Source organism: Bombus pascuorum, chromosome 6 (assembly GCF_905332965.1).
Source record: "Bombus pascuorum chromosome 6, iyBomPasc1.1, whole genome shotgun sequence".
In the NCBI taxonomy this organism is placed as follows: Eukaryota; Metazoa; Arthropoda; class Insecta; order Hymenoptera; family Apidae; genus Bombus; species Bombus pascuorum.
In genome coordinates this window covers 11,910,961-11,918,523 of record NC_083493.1, presented here as the reverse complement: position 1 = coordinate 11,918,523, position 7,563 = coordinate 11,910,961, and the positions used below count along the sequence as shown (strand labels likewise).

Here is a 7,563-nt window from a genome sequence, read left to right as displayed (position 1 = left end):
GTTGTTATCGTCCAAAAATCTGCTACGTTAACAATTTAGTCGGTACAAAAATCTATTTACACATTTACCACCGTTTATCCAACCAATAAAACAAAAATGCATGACGTATCGATCTATCGTCTACCGCGTAACCGCCATATTACGATCACTGACACTTTAATATTTGAACTACTAAATACATATAATATTCCAAATTTCTGAAACATTACCAATAAAACAAATGCAATCGATATAATCATATCTTAATTAAATTATGTATTTTAACAAGTATAATATTCCCTATGAAATTGACGCTTATTAAAATCAAAGTAATTAGTAATACTGCATATGACTTGCGAACTATGTCGTTTGAACTTGCATCCAATTGGGAGTCGACTTCAGTGAATATATAATTAGTGCTTATTTCCAGGAGGAACCTGTATGTCACATATATGGAAAACGGTAGTGGAAATTTCGGAAAATCGTTTCGATAGTTGTTACGAGGGTAATCGTAGAAATTAGCGAACAATACGGATGAAAACCAATATTCCTGGATGGTGGCTGTTGGTGGGGATTGTAGGGGTGGCCAATAGCGTTTGCGCGGGAGAAAGGTACGAAACGGGGGACACATTCGTAGGGGGATCGTAGGAACGCGGTCGCATCGTCGCTCGGCAGCGCCGCGACGCCCTCGAGGCGAACTAGACGTGATACTCTGTGCTCGCCACTACTCGGACTTTTTGGCGTTTCTAACCTTGTCTTTGCGCTAGTGTGTTGCTCCCTTTGTTCATACGTATAACGTAGTGTCGTGCATTGTCTTTTTTGCTCTTCTTTCTTACATACGTTCTTAGTTTGTGATCGTCAGTTCGAGGTGAATCGTTCGATTTGTGAACAAGAAAAGGAAGAAAGAGTCCACTGACGCGGATTTTCGTCTTACGAAAATGCAACAGATTTACACGGTAAGCGGTTCTTTCTTTCCTTTAGTACAAGCCTTTTCGAGATCAGTCGCATCTTCCACGATCATTTTCAATCGCTGTCACTCGTTCGCGCTCACGAACATTTGAACCTGCATCTCTTTGAATCAACTCGTTCTATAGGTCCATTCGCATGCTGCGTATTTCGCGCGAAATTTTCGAAGCGAAAAATTATGAGTCGAGTGATGTTATAAATTACATATTAATAATTGCGTTACGTGGTCGACATTTATCGCGAAACGACGTTTTGTTCGTTATTACGTTTGTAAGGTCAATAAGGACATTGAAGTTTAATGTCGCGTAAATCGGCGTTCAAATTCTATTCGAACGACGCGACTGACAATATCACCTCATCTGCTGTTTTGCAACATTTTGCTTGTAATATTTACGAATTGCGAAGCGTTGGAATATTCGGGATATGGGATAAGCAGGACACAAGTTTAACATGCCCGCAGGCAATTTGTTATTTTTATATTACTACATATACGCGGCGAAGGTAAGAAGCCAGTTGCACTTTAGAAGAGCAATATATTTTTCTATAGAGGGCAATAGTGTAATTTTCTTTGTATGCCCTTGACACGGTTAATTTGCTTGGACAGTCGATAACATCAACTGTCTACAGTTTTTAGAACACACTTAGCGTAATAATCCTGAATTAAATATCTTCACCAAGAAATTCAATATTTTATGTATTTTTATTCTGATTGATCAATACAATCAGGTGTTTGTGATTTTTTTTCTATGGACAAATCTTACTTTTTACGAAGATTGTACATAATGACGATCGAGCTACGATCGATCCTCTTGAGTAATATTTAAAGACATAGCTAAAGGTCGACCAACTTGGCTGTTAAATTTCCTCATACGCTCTTCGCTGTTGAGATTCTTCTATGATATAATGTAGATTTTACGGTTCGTGAACAATATTGGTAATACTTTATTTGCATTATTTCTCGTGTACACGCCTTCACTGTATATTATTTATAGTACTCCGGCATTTCCTACGAAACATCTAACCATCTATCCCAGAACGCCAGAATCTAATCTGAATTGTTTAGGAAATATATTTATTAAACATATAATTCTAATAACAAGATCAGGGTGTCGAAAAAGGGAGAACCGACAAAGGGAATATAACCATAGTTTCGACTCCCATCAGAAGACCTCTTCTTCTTTTTATTCTCTCGTTTCCATTCTCTCGAAGCGTCGAACGTGTCTCTTGTACAAACGGCAGAACCACGCTAGCTCTCTCCGTGTATTATTTTTTTGCTCTTTCTCCCTTCGTTCTTGTTTTTTCTCGTTTTTCTCTCTACTTTATCGTGGCACCGGGGACGGAAAGACTGGTCACGGATGTTGTTTCTTCCCTTGCTCTTCTTCACCGATTCTTCTCCGTTCTCACTCCCGTCCTTCGCCTCTCTGCATTCCATCTTCTTTCCTCTAGGCTTTTCCTTTGTCTCCCTGGAAACCTTGCGGTAGTTATGCGACGTTCAGCCCAGCCGCTCGGCTGGTGGGGTTGGAAAAAGGGGAAGGGGGTGACTCGAGGTTGTGTAGGCGGGAGGGGGCATCGGAGTTGAGGGTTGAAGGAGGAGAGGATACGGTCCTGAACGTGACTTGGATGCAATATTTAAAAGCGGCACAACGTCAATACTCCACTCTCTCCTCTTTCTCCTTCTACTGCTGTTTCCCTTGGTTTCTTCTTCGGCGACATCTTTGCGATCCCCTTTACGATCGGTTACAACAAGACGATCCTGAATCGGCTGCTTGGTCTGACCTTAACCCGGCATCATCCCCTTGTTCTTTAGAGGAGACCCTTCGCTATGGTCTAAAGGGAGCTAGACCCTAATGTTTCCTAAAATTCGTTACTTCATCCCTCGGCGCACCAGTGACCGGTGGTCGGTTTACGAAATTCATCTCCGTTTAACTTTCATATTATTTGAAAATCTTATCCGATTTACCTTTTACGGATCGGGCAATAGGAAATTAGCGAAGGGTGAATTTTTGAACAGTTACGTCCACCAATTGATAAGGAACATGAAATATAAAAACGTGTGCCATTTATCGTGCGGCAATTCATTTAGAATGACGCTTAAATTTTAGATTACTCTCGACCGAGAGTTATTACCGCACTCGTCTTTGCTAATATTGCCGCTTCGGGAATATTTTATCAATTTTTGACGTTGTTCGGTAATTTATCTCTAACGTCTTTCTCTGTGGTGGTCGGAGGACGGACAACGAAGCGCAAAGGAGAAAAAAAGAAAGACTAACGAGCAGTGTGATATAAAAGGGCGAGAAAATGCAGGAAGTTATGACAATTATGAGCAAGGGAGGAAAGAACCGTCTAGGTGTGCGACGGCTCGTGAAATGAAATCGGTACGAGGAACGATCATTTATAAGTTCGACAGATGGAATTTTTCTTTTCATCCGTTTCTTTTGCTCTCATCCTTTTTCTCCCTCTCTTTTTTTTCTTTTTTTTTTTTTGTCACAAAACTACGGATCAGCCGATAAATGGGTCTTCTATAATTCAATTGGGATATGAACCGACAGGGAAAAACGAACAAATACATTCGTCCGCTAATATTCGATTTTTGGAAATGTTATTAAGAAAAACAAAAATCTTGAGGTTCGTTAAATTATACTGATCGATTCGTTTTCTTTTCCGCTTCTTTATCTCTTTGTTCTTCGATCACGTGTGATGTCACGTTCGTGACTACTAAATCCATCGGGAAATTTTCAAGCGTAGCATGCGAGTCACGGAAAGAAAACTCCTTGTACTGTATGTGTGAGTACTGTGTTCTAATTAAAAGGGAACTGTAAAGTTCCTCCGTTTCATGCTTGTCTTTATCTTTATTACATTTTCCCGAAACTTTATTTTTCGTTCTTTATCGAGTTTAACTATTTTAAAATATCATCAAATTTTCCTTTTCGCTCGTCTTCTTTTAACTATGTAGCCCTATTTCGTCGTAGTAGGTTATTGAATATATCGGTTACATTTCCAACATTATGAGTTATTCATGAATTAAGCCAAACTCGACACAGTTTCATTTTATAGACAGTGTCTATATCAAGGATATTTGTATAAAACATTTCTCCAGATATTCATTGCGATAAAATAACTACTTATCGGATATGCTTCATTACGTAAAATATTGTATTTGTTGATTATATTGTTGTACATTTTGCGTAGATATTATAACTGCAGGCATTTAATATTCGGAAAAATCGAGTTACATTCAGGACTTAAATGTTAATTCTAAAAATACGAACGTTTTATTACCGACTGTAGGATGAAACATCCTTGAGAAAATAATTTTAGCAATGTTATCATATTAATCAATAACAAACTCACGTGAATATCTTACACGTTGTTTTCTTCGCTGATAGCTAACTATGGTTATAAAACCGATTATATAACGCAAACACGGTATGGCCAAGGATTTTACGATGACCTTTACAAAACTCAACTTCTTGAAATTCGTAAAATTTAAAGGTTTATTTCTTTAGCGAATCGTTAGAAGAGGTAAAAATGGATAAAATAGCCGGTAAAACGCTAACACTGTCTGATCGATCTTACATTGCGCCCTTTTGCGCACAGTTAAACATAGTCAATAATTCTCAGACATCGCCTTATCCGAAATTTAATGTCAGATTAAATCCGGGGAGACATAAGAAACGAGAAATTATTTTCAGGAGATAATTTTGAAGATTTTCTGGAATTATTTGAAGAAGCTGTTAAAGACTCGAAGAGACGCAAATTGATTCTAATACAAAAATTGTATTAAATGAGATATTTTGATTGTTTCTTCTTCCAGCGCATAACAGAATGTAAATATTTGAATTCCATCCCAGCTGTACGATCTCTTTTTCTTGTATTTCATTTTATCTGCACGCCCTTGCCCTTGACTTTCTCACCCTGACTGCCTTCAGATACCACCTTATCCCGAGCTTAATTCGCGGAAGGAACGGTCGATGAAGGGCGTGTCTGGATGTTCGAGAAGAGCAGTTAGGAGGAGAGAAAAATTTTATGCTTACATAAGAAATGCTTGCTCTGTAATATATTCCAAAGTTGAACATTTCGCGGTAACGTCGGGATGACATTTAGCATATTTTCAATGCCTTTACCATAGAACTGCGTTTCTTCTGTATTGTTCATCTTGTACAATGCATTCTTGTATTATGTTTTGTTACATATTCATAACACAGGTTACAACGTCTATATTACAAGTTTTGTGTTAATGTCAGTAATGCATATTCGAGCATATTCACGACGCTTTAGCCAAGGACTATCTGTAATCAATATTTGCGTGTTGCTTTCACGTGCAGTACTAACTGCTATTGACCGAAATGCCACTCGGCCTGAGCGTCGCTTCGTGTCGTTTCCTTCGATAATGATCCTATAAGGATTCCGAAAGGCATCCTCGAATCTATAGGTTTACACTTAATTCTGATACGTTGGCTATTCTGAGAACTGAGAACCGTTTAGGTGGTAACTACTTCGTGATACTGGATTTATGAACTTATCACGCTCCTGTTAAATTCAATAATGGCACCAAGATGATGATTTACGAAAGCTGCAGCTCACGAGATACAACGATCCGAGCTGTAAAGTCGATCGCGAGACGGTTTAAAAGCTTCTAGCAAGATTAGAATGGAGAGGGAAATGAATTCGTTTATTTACCATTAAAGTCGGGTGTCAACGAATAAATTTCGTGCGTCACACCTTAACACACGGGGGTGTAAAACGAGACAGGGGTGAAATATTTATTTTAACGCTGTTGTAATTACGTATTCTGCTATAGTAGCGTGTAATTTAGCTGTTGAATGCACTTACGTCACGGTAAGACTTTACGAGCTGTGCGTTACGAGCGATTCACATAAGTAAAATTGTAGTGGAAAGATGATTTAAAGTAACAGTACGAAGCTGCGGGTCCGAGAAATTCGCTCGAATAATACAAAAATCTAAAAATATATTATGGCGGCTAAAAAATTGTGCGAAAGAAGAATTAACCTTCATCCTATTATCTGCATGGAAAACGTAATAAAGTTATTCGTATTACGAGCACGAATTGATTTTCATCTAGATTGGAGATACTAATTTCGCGACTTGTCTCGCAACTTGCCCCATCAACTCGTCCAGACTTTGTCTCCTTCCTATGGTTTACAGGAAGCTCTTCACGTTGTGTTACAACGTAGCGACGTAACTGAGGGAGTCTCCCGAGAACTTTCGACCTGGAAATTCAATTTTCATCGCGAGACTCGCAGTAATGTCTCGCGACTTCTTTTTTTCTTTCTTTCCTCCTCGTCGCCTTCTTTTTTCACGGATCTTATCTCACCCGGGAGACGCGGAATGCCTATAACGGACGATTTTTGCATCTTTTCTCTTCGCATGTCAAGAATGAGAGAGGTCACGAGAAAATAGGAAAACCGTCTGGAAATAAAGCGAGAGAAAGGATACATAGAAAGTGTAGGTGGGCGATAAGAAGAATGACAAAACGAACAGAATAGTTGGCGTTCGCAGGGACATTTTGCACAGCGAGAGACTCGAGTTATTTTGAAAAATTCAGAAACATTGCTTCTTACGGATTGTATTTTACGACTTGTTTCCAAGTAATGGCAAAGTGGAAATCGATTTCTGCCTTAACTTTATAGTCGAGCGTAATACAAACTGGATGATAGAAGTGTTGCCACCGACAGCTGTCAGACGTATAAAATGTATTCGACTGTTGCATTCGATGCCGCGGACATATAAAAGTTTTAAACTAAAAAATAGTCTTCTTGACGACTGCCCGTGCATAACGCAACATAACTCGGCTTTTGTGCTTCTGTAGCAGATTATATGATAATGTTTGAGCACCGTATCTCCGTGTTAATATCTAAGTTAGATTGACCGGAAAGGAAGATCGTATCTCTCACAGAGGAGAAGGAATACACCTGTTACGCTGTTGAATGGACAAGCCCGGCCGTATGTAGATTTGCATATGCATATTCACACTCAGCAACGGTGTGGGATTACAAACAATTCCTTGCACATTATCCTCGTGCAAGTATTTAGATCGTCACACACAACGCGAAAAGAAAATGGACGCAGGAACTTGCTTTTACGTTGTCGTAAATAATTTCCAAAATAAAGGGTGTTTCCGTGCCTTCGACAATTTCGACTTTTATTCAGGAAAGGCTCCGTTGTGGCACAACTGGCTTATCCTCCTTTCTTCCGACAATATTGAGGTTTGTACTGTCCAACGGTTCAAGGGTGATGCTTACAGGCTGATGTCCTATCGCTATCCTAGTATCTCGGTGAGACTAACTGGCAGAAAGGGTCGTGTTGCTTCAATGTGGCGTGGTTACATGTGTTTGCCTCATAGGTGATCGTGGTGTCACGTGCGAGGGTGTGCGCGCACCGTCTTTACTAGAGAACCAGCTACAGAGGGATAACACCATTTTATGTCCTTGGGAGGTCGTAAAGATACCAGCAGACGTGCCTTCGCCTTTTCCTTCTTCTTTCTCCACCCGGAGCTAACGCACGTTTCCATCCGTTCGTACACGCAGGAAACGTGCGGAACACAAAATCAGGCGCAACGAAATTGCCCTATCGACCTGTCTTTCTTCGCAGCTTAGG

General features: G+C 39.7%; 1 protein-coding gene across 1 annotated transcript in view; it reads left to right on the top strand.

Moving 5' to 3' along the window:
- Nucleotides 1-621: 621 nt before the first annotated feature.
- LOC132908396 (protein Fe65 homolog) overlaps nt 622-7,563 on the top strand; it is a 144,516-nt gene continuing 137,574 nt past the window's right edge. Inside the window, exon 1 of the mRNA XM_060962386.1 lies at nt 622-935. The gene's annotated coding sequence lies outside the window, so the exon portion shown is untranslated. The remainder of the gene's footprint in view (nt 936-7,563) is intronic.